This window comes from Gopherus evgoodei, chromosome 5 (assembly GCF_007399415.2).
Source record: "Gopherus evgoodei ecotype Sinaloan lineage chromosome 5, rGopEvg1_v1.p, whole genome shotgun sequence".
Lineage (NCBI taxonomy): Eukaryota > Metazoa > Chordata > Testudines > Testudinidae > Gopherus > Gopherus evgoodei.
Genome location: NC_044326.1, coordinates 30254994 through 30273041, shown reverse-complemented (window position 1 = coordinate 30273041; position 18048 = coordinate 30254994).

Sequence of the window (18048 nt, the reverse complement as noted above, 5' to 3'; positions counted from 1 at the left end):
TGTTTTTCTAGCTTTCCAGTTCTGAAACTTCATGAAAGCATTGAGTTTTCTACCATTGCACCAAGAACCTTCTCTGTTACATAAATTTTAAAAGAAAAAAAAAAAAAAAAAGAGAATTAGATAAAATATCCCACCATGTAATTTCAAGATAATTTTATCCTATAAAATCCAGTGCAGCAAATAATTTAAATTGGTATCCTATTTATGGCCGACAAAACTGCTCACTACCATCTGCTTCACAGTTTTAATAGGTGGAGTGTTAGCTGCATGTTGCTTGAAATTCATTGCGACTAGGTTAATTAAATGGCTGTGCTTTACTCACTGCTCTCTGGTAATACGATGACAACCTCATCTGAATTTATTAACCCTTGGCATTTTTAGCACTCTTATGAACCATTCATCCACCTTTGGTCAACAAACTGAAATAAATCATTGTAACAGCCAACATAACGATATTGGCTAACAAAATGATATTGATTAGCATCTTCTAAAACAAATATGTCAATTCCATCTGATTTTATTTTACAAAGGTCATTGAATTTTTGGAGGAATTAATAATAGGAGCAAATTATGATGCACTATGTTATTACAGACAATTCCGACCCTAATCTTTGCCACAAAGCAACTTAAATGAAGGTTTTAAAATAGGAAGCTGAACAGATATTTGAAGCCTCCAACTTCATATTTCTGAATATGTGGTGGGTACAAAATACATTAACCCCCCCCCCCCCCTCAAACAACAGGCATTGATTCCAGAAAAAGTCACCATCCGATCTGGTCACTCTCTGTCCTTTCACTTTTCAAGAATGGCCACAGAATGAAAAACCATTGTCTTCAGTCTCCAAACCTAGTACTTTTTAAAATCAAGAAAAAATGAGTAGAATTTATGATAGAAAACAGATATCGAATAATCTTCAGTAATGAGTCATACCTTAGTGATAATAAGTATGATGTTTATTAGGAACTTGAAGTGCAAAACAAACTATTCCACTAGGTTTGTGATATTGAGCTAATGATGGGGGGGGAGGGAGGTGTCTCCACTTCTCAGCAGGATAGCTTAGATCAGGGGTCGGCAACCTTTCAGAAGCGGTGTGCTGAGTCTTCATTTATTCACTCTAATTTAAGGTTTTGCATGCCGGTAATACATTTTAACGTTTTTTAGAAGGTCTCTCTCTATAAGCCTATATATTATATAACTAAACTGGTGTTGTATTGTAAAATAAACAGGGTTTTCAAAATGTTTAAGAAGCTTCATTTAAAATGAAATTAAAATGTTGATTTTACGCTGCCGCTCAGCCTGCTGCTGGTCTAGGGTTCTGTTCACCTAGGCCGGCAGCGATCTGAGCGGGACCTACAGCCGTGACCCCGGCTGGCAAGGGTCCGTCAGCCAGAATCCCAGATCAGCAGTGGGCTGTGCGGCGCTGGTGGCCAGGACCCAGAGGGCTGGGGGCAGAGGGCTAGAGTCAGGGCTGGGTATGTGAGGGGGTGTAGGTGTCAGGGCAGAGGGGGCGCTAGGCATGGGGGGAGTGCCAGAGTCAGGGCTAGGGTTGCGGGTGGGAGATGAAGGAGTCAAGTAGAGGGCTGGTATGTATGAGGGAGGTACAGGGCTCAGGGCAGGGGCCTGGGAGGGTGCGGGGCTCAGGGCAGGGGCCGTGGTGTGTGTGTGTGTGTGTGTGTGTGTGTGTGTGTGTGTGGCGGAGGGGGGGGTTGGGGATTGAGGGCGGGGATCAGGGGAGTGTGCTGGGTGACTACCCCCCTAAAAACTCTCAACCCCGCTGCTCCTTGTCCCCTGACTACCCCCTCCTGGGACCCCACCCCCTATCTAAGCCTCCCTGTTCCTTGTCCCCAGACTGGACTCTACCTCCTATCTGTCCCCTGACTGTCCTGACCCTCATCCACACCCCCATCCCCAGCTAGACCCCCGGGGACTCCCATGCTCCATCCATCCACTCCCTGCCCCCTGACAGGAGTCCCAGAACTCCCGACCCATCCAACCCCCCCCCCACTACCTGCCTGTACCAACCCCTCTCCAAACCCCTGCCTCCTGACAGGACCCCCAGAACTCCCAACTCATACAACCCCTCCAGCTCCTTGTCCCCTGACCACCCCCTCCAGAGACCCCCCCACCCTAACTGCCCCCCCGACCCTCCTTGCTTCCGGTCCCCTGACTGCCCTGACCCCTATTCACCCCCTTCCCCCACACAAACCCTGGGACCCCCATGCCCCATCCACCCCCCCCCCGGCATCCCACCCCTGAATCCAACCCACCCTGCTCCCTGTCCCTTAACTGCCCCCACCCAGAACCGGCGCTAGAGATTTGAGCGCCCTAGGCGTACGGCCATTTCGCTGCCCCGCGCGCTGGTCCCCCAGCTCTGCTGCAGACAGTCAGCTGCTCCCGCGGCTCCGGTAGAGCTGCCACAGTCGTGCCTGCGGGAGGTCCACCGCAGCAGCGTGAGCAGCTGACCCTCCACAGGCACGACTGTGGCAGCTCCACCGGAGCCGCGGACTAGCAGACCCTCCCCAGGCACCATTGGAGCCGCCTGCCGCCCCCTGCGGCAAAGTGCCGCCCCCTAATAATGCTGGCACCCTAGGCGATAGCCTAAGCCGCCTAAATGCAAGCGCCGGCCCTGCCCCCACCCCTTATCCAACCCTCCCAGCCCTGGGCCCCTTACCATAAGGCTCCACACAGAGCCCTAGATACGCTGCTCCACGGGAGCACATAACCGGAGGGGCGGGGATGAGCGGGAACCATGTTCGCCTCCCCGCGGAGCCAAATGCTGCCGCAGGGGAGCGTGCAGCCCCAACCTCCAGAGCGCTGCACGCGGCGGCAAGACTCAAGGGGAGGGGAGGAGCCGGCAGGCAGCTTGTGGCTCTCGGTCCAGCGTTCCGGCCCGGGAGCGTGGACCCTGCGGCTTGCAGTGCCGGGAGAGTGGGGCCATTTGCCCACCACGTGCGCACGGCTATGCTTCTGCTCCCTGCCCTCGCGGGGGGGAGTGGAGGGCAGAGGAGAGCGCGCTGGGCTGGGCAGGATTTTTAGTGGCATGCTGGAGTCCCGGCAGGCTCCAGCCGTGCAGTTAAAAATTGGCTCGCGTGCCGTCGGTTGCCGACCCCTGGCTTAGATATAGAGCTATAGGGTTAGGGTTTATAGTTCCAATCTGTTCTCTAGTTCACTAGGCCACCAGAAGTTAAGTGAGGGATGCTGACTCACTCATCAGCAATTCTTTCTGGCAAGTTAAGGAAAACGCTGCCAGGAGGGAAAAAAAAAAAAAACCTACTGCTGTCCTTTGTTTGTGCTCTACCGTTTACTGCACCATTTATTTCTATTGATTGCCAAGTATTAAAGGAAAATTTCAAAGTCATGGTTTCATTAACACTGAACAAATAGCGTAACTGGGCACTCGATTTAGTCAGTCACAAAATAAAAAGATGTTAAATAAAATGGCTGAAAACAAAAATTTTAGTATTTAGCACAGGGGTCCACTATTAGTTTTCGTTACACACTGAAGTCAGATTGCCTTTTGTATATAGAAAAGTGCTCTTTCCTATATGAAAATCCTCTTTATTGCTGGAGGCCCGAAGTATGTAATCACTTCTTTGAATTTATGGGTCACATCAGTGCACTGCTTGCTTTTTTGGTTTTGGGCAAAACATCAGAGATGTACTCATCATATTGCATGTCACAAGGTGGGTGTAGGAAATACAGAGCAAATGGACCATTCTTTCCTCAGTGGATAAGTAGATCCAAGCAGCGGGGGGGGGGGGGGGGGGGCACTCCTCAGTTTTGGTGGTCATTATAACAGGTCTGAATCCATGAAGTGAGGTGTCATCACATCACCCTGTGCTGATGGAATACAGCATTGGGGAGGGAGGACAAGAAAAGAAATGTGTCTGAAATGAATTCCTGTCCTGAAGCAGGCACATGCAGAGAGGAAAGCAAAAGCGCATGCATTGGGTCAGATCCTCAGCTGGCGTAAAGTGGTGTAACAGTTAGTGGAGCTGCATCAATTTACACCAGCTGTGGATCTGCCCCGGGGGAGAGAGAAAGGAATATCCTTTCTATAAACACCCTCATGTAGAGTTCACTAGATGGAGGACCTGAGCTGATGTAAAAAACAACAAATAGCCATGTCTGCATTCCCTTCTGGGATCTTGTCCTGGAAGTTCTTGAAATACAATGTTCATTTTTCTTGCATTTTTAGATGTTAAGACATTTCAAAAGAGAGATTTTAGGCACATACACACAAGAAGTAATCTTATCTATTTAACTGTAACTTGCTCCTGGCAAGTTATGTTCTTTTCAAAAAGTATCCATAATCATGCATCAAAGCCACTGGGCTCAAACTCACTCAGAGACACACATTTAAAACATTCCAAATGCCAGTATTAAAGCTATACAATAAAACCACAGAAGTTCTTCCAAACTTTCTCCTTCTACAGTCATATCCACTGATACAGTTGTTACAGCCCTGGCTGACTCTCCCTTTGTGGATGGTCACTAGGCTTCTGTATTGGACCTATCTGTTCAGCCCACTGGATCTGAGCAGTGTCCACTACAGACACTGTCTCTAAGGCTGCATCTACCCTGTGAGCTAGGACTGTGATTCTCCCGCTCACGTACACATACAGTATCTTGATGAGAGTTAGTGCGAGTATAAATACAGTAGAATCTCCGAGTTACAGACACTTCAGGAATGGAGATTGTCCATAACTCTGAAATGGTCTGTAACTCTGAACATGATGTCCTGTGGCACCTTAAAGACTAACAGATGTATTGGAGCATAAGCTTTTGTGGGTGAATACCCACTTTGTCAGACGCACGTAATGGAAATTTCCAGAGGCAAGTATAAATATGCAGGCAAGAATCAGTCTAGAGATAACGAGGTTAGTTCAATCCAGGAGGGTGAGGCCCTCTTCTAGCAGTTTAGGTGTGAACATCAAAGGAGGAGAAACTGGTTTTGTAGTTGGCTAGCCATTCACAGTCTTTGTTTAATCCTGAGCTGATGGTGTCAAATTTGCAAATGAACTGAAGCTCAGCAGTTTCTCTTTGAAGTCTGGTCCTGAAGTTTTTTTGCTGTAAGATTGCTACCTTTACATCTGGTATTGTGTGTCCAGGGAAACTGAAGTGTTCTCCTACAGGTTTTTGTATATTGCCATTCCTAATATCTGATTTGTGTCCATTTATCCTTTTACTTAGGGACTGTCCAGTTTGGCCAATGTACATAGCAGAGGGGCATTGCTGGCATATATAACATTGGTGGACATGCAGGTGAATGAACCAGTGATATTGTAGCTGATCTGGTTAGGTCCTGTGGTGGTGTCGCTGGTGTAGATATGTGGGCAGAGTTGGCATCGAGGTTTGTTGCATGGATTGGTTCCTGAGTTAGAGTTGTTATGGTGTGGTGTGTGGTTGTTGGTGAGAATATGATTAAGTTTGGCAGGTTGTCTGTGGGCGAGGACTGGGCTGCCTCCCAAGGTCTAACACGGCTATCCCTCTGATCCTGAACAATATGTTATAGATTTCAGCCATAGGAGCATTGGGGCTGCAGCCATGGAGGGAAAGGGGGAAGGGCTTCTGACCCGAGAGGCTGCCAGGGCTCCCGGCAGGGACCTCAGGGCATCTGCCCCCTGGGAGCACAGGGTTCATGGCTTTAGCTGGGGAGGGGGTAGGGGGAAAGAGAAGAGAAAGAGTGCTGGAGCTTCAGCTCTGCAGCTCCATTCCCAGCTTACGCCCTTTGGGTGGTGCCGGGGATTGGGGCTTCAGACCTGCAGCTGAAGCTGTGAGCCCCAGGGCTAAAGTCCTGAGGCAATTCAGTATTCGCTGGCTTTATCCTTTTTTTCCCTCCACTGCTGCCTGATTGAGGACTTCCAGTTTCACAGGGTGTCTGGTTGACCAGTAAGTCCCTAACTCTGGTGTTTGTATCTTTGAGGTTCTACTGTAGGCTAGCTGTGATACCATGGGCAGCAGCAGCATGGGAGGTACAGCATAGCTACGCCAAGTATGTACCCACCAGTTTCAGGAGTGTTTGCACTTGGCACGGCTACACCATGCCACTGCTGCCTAAGGTATTGCAGCTGAAGTGCACTGTTTACACTCACAGGAGCTCTCATCAAGCTACCATGAGTACATGTATGCAAGCAGGGGAATTTCACCTTGTGATAAGGGTATACAAACTCCACACTGGGCCCAGCTAGCCCCACTCCTCTAGGTCTGATGAACATGCTCTGGCAGGAGGCACGGATTAACAGAAAACTCAGCAGCTCAGGCAAAGGTTGGTGGACAAGAGAGAGAAATCCTTCTCCAGGAAGCCAGACAGAAAGCTGAGCCTGAGAGGGGACCAAAGAGCAGGTAAGGTCTACAGGCAGAGCCTTGTCCAGGCCCCCACCCCCTTTGAGAAATAGCAGGTCCTGCAGGTCACTCCTTCTTTGGATTTATTGTTGGGGTGAGCAGCTGACTGTTTGGACTATAGGAGTCACACCACAAACTGAAGGGAACTATTGGTAGGAAGTAGCCCAGGGAAGCAAATGTAGACTTGCTGCAAGGAGGACCCTGCTAGTGTTGCTTCCCAGTGTCCTGGGCTGGGAGCCTGTGGAGAGGAAGGGCCCAGATACAGTTGAAAAGCTGAAGATTCACAGCTGAAGGTCAGGAGCAGGCACCTCTACTGCCCTAACAGAGGAGCAAGAGGCTGGAAATCAGGTATGCTAACCACTAGGCTGCCCAGCCTTTGAGCCCCCAAAGTGTGGACATAGTCTAAATCTGTCCTCTGTGGCACATTCCCTGGGTATAGATTCCCCATCCGGTACCCAATCTTGGGATGCAGGGCCTTAGAGCGGCAAAGAATCCTGTGGCACCTTATAGACTAACAAACTTTTTGGAGCATGTACTTTCGTGGGTGAGCTTTCGTGAACCTTAGAGCTCAGCTGCCTTAGTCTAATGTTAAACACACACTCGCCCTCCTCCCCTCATAGCTTAGTACACTCTCCTTAGAATGCCACCTATGAGGCACTCGGGGTATAGTTTAAGACTTCAGGGATCATGTCAGTTAAAACTAGGTACACACTGTCTTTGCAAAAGAATCTCTGAACCACACACACACTTAAATCTTAGGAAGCACAAGAGAGGTACAAATCTGTAGAAAAACAACACACATCTGCATGCAAACTCCTCACTCCTGTGTCCACACTCCTCGAGTCTCTTTTGGGTTGTGATCAATATCCTTTGTGGAGTTGGGAGTTCCAAGTCCCTTCTGCCTCCTCTCGTCCTGCTCAGTTTTCTCATTCTAATGATCATGTACCCCTCTTTGTTAGAGAGTGTCTCTACTCCCCAGCCCCCAAAGAGCAAGATTCTCTTTTTCTCTTGCTGGGGTTTTTCCATTCTCTTTCCCCTCCCCTCCCCTCCCCATAGTTGTTAAAGCAGATAGAGTCATTAGCAAGTCAATATTCTTTGGCTAGTAGCCACCTTCCTGGAAGGGGAGGGCTATTCAATTGTTAGTCTTGATGGTCTTGTTTCAGATCCTCAGACAGACATTTTAATTCACACTGAAGGTTACAGTCAGAAATGGAGTTCAAAAAATTAAATGGAATTTATAAGTTAGACATATTCCCCAAACCATTACAGTAGTCGAGACCCCAAGTTATATTTTATATCTGTAGATACATTTTCCAAACACCCATCCCTGCCTACCATTCCAGTATAACCAAACACCCAGTCTAACAACAAAATCAAATAAAGTCAAATCTATATAGCCTAGCCTCTGTCGAGTACAAAGATCACTAAATTATCTTATTTTCTCTGTTGAGAGTCAGACCCAAACATTCATTGACACAGACAGACATGTACCCTAAACCATCCTCTAGTCAAATAAAGGCCAAAGACTACACAGTACATCATGCTCCAAAACAAATTACACTATGAGCTGACCTATTGCACACCAAGAACAGATGACAAAAATTTGGAATGCAATTGTGATAGTTGCCACAGATATGTTACTAAGTGTGTGACAGGACATAGAAGGAAAGTTAAACTTGTTTGTGGAACCTTGTTACTGGGTTTTCAGATTTTCAATTTTTTTTTATGTTATCTTTACCTTTGAATGTCCTACCTTTCAAACTATTTTAAAATAAACTGCAACATTAATTGCATTTTTTTTCCTTAGACAACTGAACTCTATTTATGACTCTAGCTTGATCAAGTTTTTTGTATAGGATTTATCTATAGAGGCAAGGTTAGCTGAAAGTATTATTACAGTGCAGGGTGAACGGGCTTGAACTCCACTTAAAGAGACACTACTCTCCTACAGGGTAACACCACTTTTAGGTAAGCATTGTTCATTTGCTATATTGAGGCATTTGGACCTAGTATAAACTACCGCAGTTCCTGGCTGCATTCAGCTCACGTGAGCTTTCCTATAATCCTTCTAGAATAGTGGTCAAAATGTTGGCTTTAGAACATTGTGTTCTATTGTAAAACAAGAAGTTACATTCGATAAAGCTATGTTAGCATGACACTAATATCGTAGGATGAAATTCAACCATCGGCACAAGGTCCATGCAGTACTTAAGTCCCAGTTAAGCCCTGTTTTGAGCGTTTATGTAGGAATTAAATGGCCTATAGGCTTTGTGTGCATCCTTTGCAAATGGGTGAGCTTTATTTATGGTGGCAACTTTTCACACAGATCTGGTATACATAGTGAATATCACCTTTGATTAAATATACAAATGTATGTTGGTGGTTATGGCAGATAACTCACATCTTCGATTGTCAGATATGATAGACAGCCATACTAGATAACGTCACAGCATCTCGTGTGTTCTCTTGTGGCTGTATAGTCCAGTCTATGAGCAGCAAGGTCATGAACAGATGTTACCTAGGAATCCGTAGGCTCCCACTGAAGACTTGGCATGATGTTTGGCCCTTTTCTAATGAGTTTTTTGCATCTGCCTTTGTCAAAAAGTGTTTACAACCTTTAGTGATAGTTCCTCTCCCTTCAGGTCTGTCCTCTGCTGCGTCTTTGAAGTTACCAACCTTTATGTCATGATGTGTGATTCTGTTTAAGGGTGTCTCTGCAGCATTTACATTGAGCACCCTTCTTGCACTTTCCAAATTTCAGCTCACGATAGATTTCTGAAAAAAGTTATGTCACCACCCATTCTGTTACCATGATCTACCCATCTATGCTGATCTTTGATAATCATTGTCTGGATACTAGTTGATTTTACCCTTTCAAGGATGTTAATATCTGACACTTTGTCTTTCCATCATACCTTCAGAATAGATTGAAGTCAGTGTTTGTGAAATTTTTCAAGTTGATGTGTTTATGGTAATTGTTTGTTTTTCTTACCCATATAAGAGAAATGCTATCACTGCTGCATTGTATATCATTAGTTTTGACGACAGTTTGATGGTATGCTGGTTGAGTAGCCTATGGCTAAATCTTCTGAAACCCTCTCTGCCTTTTGTATTCTTTTTGATATTTCTTGATCCAGGGAACCCTCACTTGAGAGATATTACCAAAGGTACGTAAAGTGATAGTACAAAACTAAAGAATGTCAATCGATGGCTCAAGTGGTAGTAGTTGATGAGGCTGGTGGGAAGAAGACTTCATTTTTTTTTCCAGGTTGATGGCAACTCCAAGCTGTTTAATTACCTCTGAGATCCTGACAAGGATAAGCTGTAGATCACTTTCACTATGACTGAATAATAAAAGCACAGTCATCTGCTAAAAAGTCTTCACATACAAGTTCCTCAATAAATTTGTGTCTTTGCAGTAAGTCTTTGGCGATAGAAGATGTTTTCCATCAGTTCTGTACCTTATGTAAATGCTCTTCTGAATTACACAACTGACAACCTTCAAAACATCTACGAAGAAGAGACCAAAGACCAGTGCCTGCATGCAGCCTTGTTTCACCCCGCACATTAAATAAAGGGAATAGGTTAGAGAGGCCACTATTGAGGAGTCATGTCTTCATGGGAGTGATGCCTCATGTTCACAAATTTGGTGGGCCAGCCAAACTTTTCTAAAATTCTCCAGAGGTCATTTCTGCTCAGTGTCAAATGCTTTTTTTAGATCAATGAAAATGGGATACAGTTTCATATTTTGTTCAATCTGTTTTTCCTGCATCTGTCTCACAATGAAAATCATGCCTGTGGAGCTCCAATCTGATCTAAATCCACATTGGGTCTCGGGTAGAAGCTTCTCTGATACTTTTTGACAAGCCTATTGGTAAAATCATCACTTGTATTTTGCTCATCTACAGATAGCAGGGAGATACCCCAGAAGCTGCCACAGCCAGGTTTATTACCTTTATTTTTGTATAGTGTAACTATGAGTGGATCTCTGAAATCCTGATGAATTTTCTCAGGGTTCCAATTATCCTTAATAATTTCATATAGATAGTTGAGTTTTGGGGCCTTCAAATTTAAAGATTTCAGATGGTATAATGCATTTGTCTGGTGATTTACCTGGCTTCATTTGTTTGACAACTTTTTGCACTTCCTCAATGTGAAGTAACTGGGCAATTTTCTTCATATAAGGGATGAGGTATTCGTTCCTTTAGCACTTGTAGGTTAACAGTAGAGGGATGGTTCAGTAGCTCTTTCAGATATGCCTCTCCTGTCCTTGATTAATGTAACACCATCTGAACACTTCAGTGGAACTGGTCCTGATTACACTGGGCCATAAATGACCTTTAGGGAGTCATAAGACAACTGTGTTGTTAGTATTGGCATAATGCTGTACTACTTCTGCTTTCTTTCCCCCACCAGTTATCCTATAGAATATGAAGCCATATTTGAGCTTTGGCTTGCAGGTACTTGAATGTGTCTTTCTTTGATGTTGATTGATTCTCATTTTGCCAGGACAAACACATTTTTCCTTTTCCTTGAAGATCTTTTTGATTTCATCAACATTTTCATCACTCATCCTGTTATTGTCGTTGCTCTTTGCCTAGAGTTTCTTTGGAGGCTTGAAGGATGGCCAATTTGAATATATTCCACTTTTTGAGTGTAATTGGCTGATGATGTAATGCTTTAAAAATTTCCCTCTATGTTTCCCCTCAGTTTTTCTTGATGGAATGGATGTTTCAACTTGGCTATGTTCAATTTCAATTTAATCTGTTAAGCATTGTTTCGCTGAGGGGTAATAATGTGTAAAATGAAAACAGCTTTGATCATCTTGTGGTTGGTCCAACAGCTTGCTCCTCACATTGCTCTGGTGATCTTGATGTCCTATTGCTGTATAATGTCATGGTAAATCAGGTGCCAGTGCTTTAAATTCAGATGACTCTGCAAAGTTTATATTTGTCAACTTCCCTGAAAATTGTGTTTGTAATGACGAGTTCATGCTCAGCACGCTTACTGAGTAGGAGGAAGCCACTGCTATTCATTTTTCTCCATTAATCTTGCACACCACTCCAAGCCACCATAACACAAATACTAATATCTATACAAATTTTCAAAGTTGTGTGTTAGTACTTACGGTCCTGTATCCTCACAATCACATAGCTAGTGCATGGGTTTATGTCTACCAGTGTACGTGTGGGCTTATCTTTAACCATCTGGCATCTCTTGTTGGTAAAAAAAATTATAGCAACACACACACTTCTTAGGCCAGACAATGCTTGTGATACATTCATATCTAGGCAAACACTATTGTACATCGCCCAACATTTTTGGCAGTGTTATATTTGGCAGTTTCCAGGATGAAATAATACAGCTCTGAAGACCAAATAATTCAGTCCGGTGTGAATGAGAAGTGCTGCAGGAGGAAGTCTAATGCAATGTACTCAAAAAACATAGAACTGTATTGTGACAAAGCTCTGTCCTTGGCTCCATGGGTCCCATGTTTCCTGGGGGATTTTGCTAGCCTCAGAGGCTCACTGTGATCCACCATGTAGCCCTTCCCTTGCTAGAGGCAAGGATCACAGCCTACTGAGCCATTTTCATCATAAGCCAGCAAGGGAGGCAAGGAGAAGCAACCCTCCCTCGCACAGTCTCTGTTGTCTCCCAGTCTCAGTGATTAATCAGGGGCCAAAAGAGGGAACCTGGGCCCACCCTTTACTCCTAGCTCCAGCCCAGGGACCTTAATAGTATCAACGAGGGTAACTGACTTTTTAGAAACATGATGCATACAATTCCCTGGGCCACTTTCCTCCAGCAGCCCCCCAATTCCTCAAGATCCACTTCACCCTTACCTCAGGGCCTCCTTCCTTGTGCCTGATATGGTTTGTACTTCTCAGTCTCTCCAACAGCACAGCTTTCTCCTGCAGCTCCTGATATGCCTCACTGACTAACTGGGAGGCTTTTAACTAGTTCCAGCCAGCTCTTGATTGGCTTCAGGTGTCCCAATCAACCTAGCTAGCTCCATTGCTTTCTAGAAGGATCTTAATTGGCCCCAGGTGTCTTGATTAACCTGGAACAACTGCCATTTGGTTACCATGGTCCCAGGGATTTGTTTAGCTTGGGGCTAACATACCTGTTCTTCACTACTTTACTATAGCCATCTGGCCTTGCCCCATCACAGTATATATACACCTTCTACTAGGAACAATGATCATTAAAATAGCTAGCCTGGCTTTTATGCTATTGCCTGATGCAGATAAGGGGATAAGCAACACAAGCAGTAGGATCCCTCTTGCCAAGTCCTTAACTTTTTCTTACTTTTCTGCCAATAAAACTTCACAAATGTTGTTTCTACTTTTTCCCTTTGCTAGAATGACTCTACAACAGAAGTTAAATTCAAATAGAGTGGTGAATGAAATCTTTCCTTAGCATATTCTCAGACAAAAAACTGTGTTAATATGGGGTTAATGTTGAGAGTATCAATAATTGAAAGGCAAAAAAACTGTATAAAGAATGTTGTAATTACCAGAAGGTCAAGCATTAAAAACACAGGACATTCAGAGCAAAAAAGTTACTAGAAACCCAAACATTAAGGGCAGAAATACAGTGTTAGAGCACCCAAACAACATTTACTATGTCCTGCAGTGATGTCATAAGGGGAAAGAAATATGAAAAAAAAAATCAGTCTTCAAAAGTTAATTCCACTTAATTTAGGATCACTAGTATTAAAATACTTTAATCATAATAATATGGTTTTTTGATGGCATCACATATTTAGGTACAACATCCATGTAATGTTTTTACCCTTAAATTACTGATATTTACTTTAAACTTTATTCCATCTTTAACATAGTTTTTGTCTGGGAATTTCCTTAAATGTTAAATATCCTTAATGTAAAAAAATTACTACATGAACATTAAAGAAAAAACCCAAAGAGAACATTACTCTGTGATATTCTTAATTATTTGAAAACATGTAGTATCAGTAATGAATTTTTTTTTAATTTCAACTTTTAAGGACAGATACACCAGAGTGGCACAAACCACATGAGTTTCTTCACCAATTAAATCAGGCATAGAGTTACTTTTTGTCACCAGAGCAGCACAAAGCAACCAGAGTACTGGTGAATGTGGATTTAATTTAGAATTGATTTATTGGTTTAAAGGGCTGCATTAGTAGCAAGCTGACTTCATGAAGGGTGAGCAGCGAGAGGGAAAGCTCAATGGTGTGAGCATTGGCCTGCTAAACCAAGGGTTGAGTGTTCAATCCGTGAGGGGGCCACTTAGAGATCTAGGGCAAAATCAGTACTTGGTCCTGCTAGTGAAAGCACGGGGCTGGACTCAATGACCCTTTGGGGTCCCGTCCAGCTCCATGATATCGGTATATCTCCATATATCTATGAGATAGGGAAAGCCTCAAGTCCTATTGTCTCCCCTTTAAGGGTTTCACCTGTACTATTGCCTCAGTTGCCCCAGCAGTGCTGCCTCAATGCACCTTGGAGACAAGGAGCAGAACTGTGGGGAGCCTTTCAAGCACTGATGACCGAACTACTATGCAGACACAGAATCTTGACAACTGTGTCAGGTAAGCAAATAATAAGAACTCTTGACATGTGCCCAGTCTCCCTCATTCCACCAAGACATTGTCACCATAGATTCTTGCATGTAAATTAGCTGAATCAGTGGACTTTGGTCAGGCTCTAAATGTGGAGAAAATGATGTGATTACCATTAATTTTCTATTTTTTGAACCAACAGGTTACTTCTATAAAACGAACTTAGATTTTTGGTTATGGAATTTCTGTTATTCTGTGGTATTTTCTATTTTAATTGAAAAAGAAGAGTGGTGATTGGATGAGTTATTTCATTGTGAAATGCTCAGGAAGATTAGAGAGGCTACAAAACCAGAAAAACTTATAGTAATGGGGAATTTCAGTTATTCCAAAATTGACTGGATACATGTCACCTCAAGACGGAATGCAGACATAAAATTTCTAGACACGATTAATGATTGCTTCTTGGAGCAGCTAGTGCTGGAACTCACAAGGGCAGAGGCAATTCTTAATTTAGCCCTCAGTGAAGCACAGGATGGTCCAAGACATGAATATAGCTGAACCACTGGGCAATAGCAACAATAATGTAATTAAAGTTAAATCCTTGTAGGGGAAAAATACCAAAGTAACCCAATACAGTAGCATTTGGCTTCAAAAAGGAGAACTACACAAAAATGAGGAGTCTAGTTAAATGGAAATTAAAAGGAAGTCACATGAGTGAAGTGCCTGTAAGCTGCATGTAAACTATTTAAAAACACCATAATAGAAGGCTCAAAACTATATCTATATACAAAATAATAATAATAATAAAAAACAACAGTAAGAGGACCAAACCATCCCCCTACCCTCCAACCAAAAATCATGCCACCATGGTTAAGCAACAGAATAAAAGTGGCAGCCAGGGACAAAAAGAAATCCTTTAAAATTTGGAAATTAAATCCTAGTGAGGATAATCTTTGGCAGGTCAAGTATAAAAGTATAGTAAGGCATGTCAGGAAAGAATTTGAAGAGAAACTAGCAAAAGACACAAATGAAGAGCAATTTTTTTTTTAAAGTATATCAGAAGCAGGAAGTCTGCCAGATAACTGATGGGGCCATTGGACGATCAAGGTGCTCAAAAGAGCATTCGATGAAGACAAGGCCATTGCAGAGAAGTTAAATGAATTCTTTACATTGGTCTTCACTGCAGAGGATGTGAAAGGGATTCCCACACCTGAGCCATTTTTGTGGGGGACAAATCTGAGTACTTGTCCCAGATTAAGATTTCAGTAGAGGAGATTTTGGAACAAATTGATAAATTAAATAGTAATAAGTCACCAGAGCCAGATGATTTTCACCCAAGACTTCTGAAGGAACTAAAATAAGAAATTGATGAACTGCTAACTGTGATACGTAACCAGACTCTGTACCAAATGACTGGCAGATAACTAATGTGATGCTGATTTTTTAAAAAGTCTTCAGAGGCAATCCTAGCAATTATAGGCCAGTAAGTCTCATTTCAGTACCTGGCAATTTGGTTGAAGCTATAGTAAAGAACAGAATTATCAGACACATAGATTAACATGATATGTTCTGGAAGAGTTAACACTTTATAAAAGCAGAGAAATCATGTAGAGTACTTGGACTTTCAGAAAGCCTTGGAGAACATCTCTCTCCAAAGGCTCTAAAGCAAAATAAGGAGACATGAGAAGAGAGAAGGTTCTCTCATGGATCTGTAATTGGTTAAAAGACAAGAAACAAAGGGTAGGAATAAGTGGTCAATTTTCAAAATGGAGAGAGGGAAATAGGAGTGTCCCCCGGGGATCTGTACTGGGACCACTGCTGTTCAACATATCCATAAATAATCTGGAAAAAGGGGTACCAGTGAGGTGGAAAAGTTTGCAGATGATACAAAAATAACTCAAAATAGATTGCAATCTGCTTTGGAATTAACTAAGAGTTACAAAGGGATCTCACAAAACTATGGTGACTGGACAACAAAATGACAGATGAAATTCAACCATACATATACACTGATGAGGTCTAAATTTGCTGTTATCATTCAAGACAGATCTTGGAGTCATTGTGGATACTTTCCTAAAAATATCCTATCAGAATGTTGCAGCGTCAACAAAGCTAACAGAATGTTAGGAACCATTAGGGAAAGGATAGATAAGATGACAGAAAATATGATGCCACTATATAAATCTATGACATGCCCACAACTTGAATACTGTGTGCAGTTCTGGTTCTCTACCACAAAAATGATGTGTTAGAATTGGAAAAAATACACAGAAGGGCAACAACAACGATTATGGGTATGGAAGAGCTTCCATCTGAGGAGAAATTTAAAAGACTGTGATTGTTCAGCTTGGAAAACAGACGACTAAGGCAGGATATGATAGAGGTTTATGAAATCATGGAGTAGGGAGGAGAAAGCAAATAGGGAAATGGCATTTATCCCTGCACATAACACAAGAACCAGAGGCCAACCAATGAAATGAATTAGCAGCAGGTTTAAAACAAACATAAGGAAGTACTTTTTCACACAATGCACAGTCAACCTGTAGAACTTGTTGCCAGATGTTGTGAAAGCCAAAAAATATAACTGGGTTAAAAAAAGAACTGGATAAATTCATGAAGGATAGGTCCATCAATGAATATTAGTCAAGATGATCCAGGGTACCACCCCAGCCCTAATTCACAGATTTACTTGTAAATTCTCAGAACATTCATTCTGTACTCAGTAAATGCTATAAGTTTGGGAAGGATACACTGCATTTATCACACAAAGATTTAATTCTGACTTCGACTGAAAAATGGATCTCAACCGTTAAGTATGGAATTGCAACCAGCACCTCAGTAATACAAAGGGAGTAATACTGTATAAAACTGACCATTACACAACTGGAGAAAGATGAACACAGCACTGAGCTAATTTTTTACACCTATAACATCACAATATAACAAGTAGTTAGATCTGTGGATTTATGGCAACAATTAAGTGCTAACAGAACAAATGATGGCTTCCTTTAAAAACCTACTGTGGACAACAGAAACCAAACAAGTAAAAATAATTATGGCAACGATAGTCTATTCTTCCTATGGAAAATAAACCCTTTACTCATATGACACCACAAAAAGTAGAAATAGGAAGCAAGATAACTGCCATTCATCTCCCCTTTTTATGGCATTCTCTTTATCGGTGAGTTAAGATGCTGGGATGGATTTGGAGTTACTCTGTAAATAAGTGATGAATACTATACACTGATCTGATTTTTGGGATGTTTACTGTATTGATATATTGGTTTAGTTCAATAGGGTGTTGTGAGGAAAAGCATGCAGGGAAGCGAAGAATAGCTCCTGATAAGCCACTTGTGAGCAAACACTTGAGAATTGTTAAGAGACAATGCCAGGAAAAGACGCAGAAACACAAAAGATCAAAAGAATTGTAATTGGGTTTAAAAAGGTACTCTTTTAAGCCTTTAGCCAAGATGAAGTGTGTAGATTGCTGTTTTAAAGTCTTTTCTTGATAAATGCTTTGCTTCTATTATTAAACAAAAATATTGTTAAGAAGGCTGTTTTGTCACTGATTACCACGGATCACAGATTCTCAGAAGGAAGAACTGCAGGTAGCTGAACTCAGTTGGACCTGCTAGGTAGGCCAGGTTGTTACAGAGGGTAAGAGCGGAAGAATTACAGAATTCCACCCCAAGGTATGTAAAAAGGATAAAGCCTGACAAAGCCTAAGGGGATGCACTTGCAGAGATCAGAAAGGGGACATAAGTGCAACTAGCTCTGGAACTGTTTACATATGATTCCAAAGAAAATTCCCAAAAGAACAAAAGTAAGCAACAGAACCTACAGCAATGGGGTCCTACTCCATGACTAGGTTTTCTAAGCATGACGGTAATACTAATAAATAATAAATTTAAAAACATCAAAAGGAGACATGGAAGGCGGTGAAGGAGACAGTTGAAGGAAAGAATAAAAACATTCATGGTACATGTGAGTGAAAGGAAGGGGAGAAACTTATAACACAACCAGAAATTTGATACTAATCAACATTGGAGAAGAAGTAAATCCATGGATTTGGAGAGTGCACTTTTAAAGTTCAAACCCCATAAATAAATAAATAAAATAAATAAGCAATGAGAAAAAGGATCCAGTTTAGAAAGTT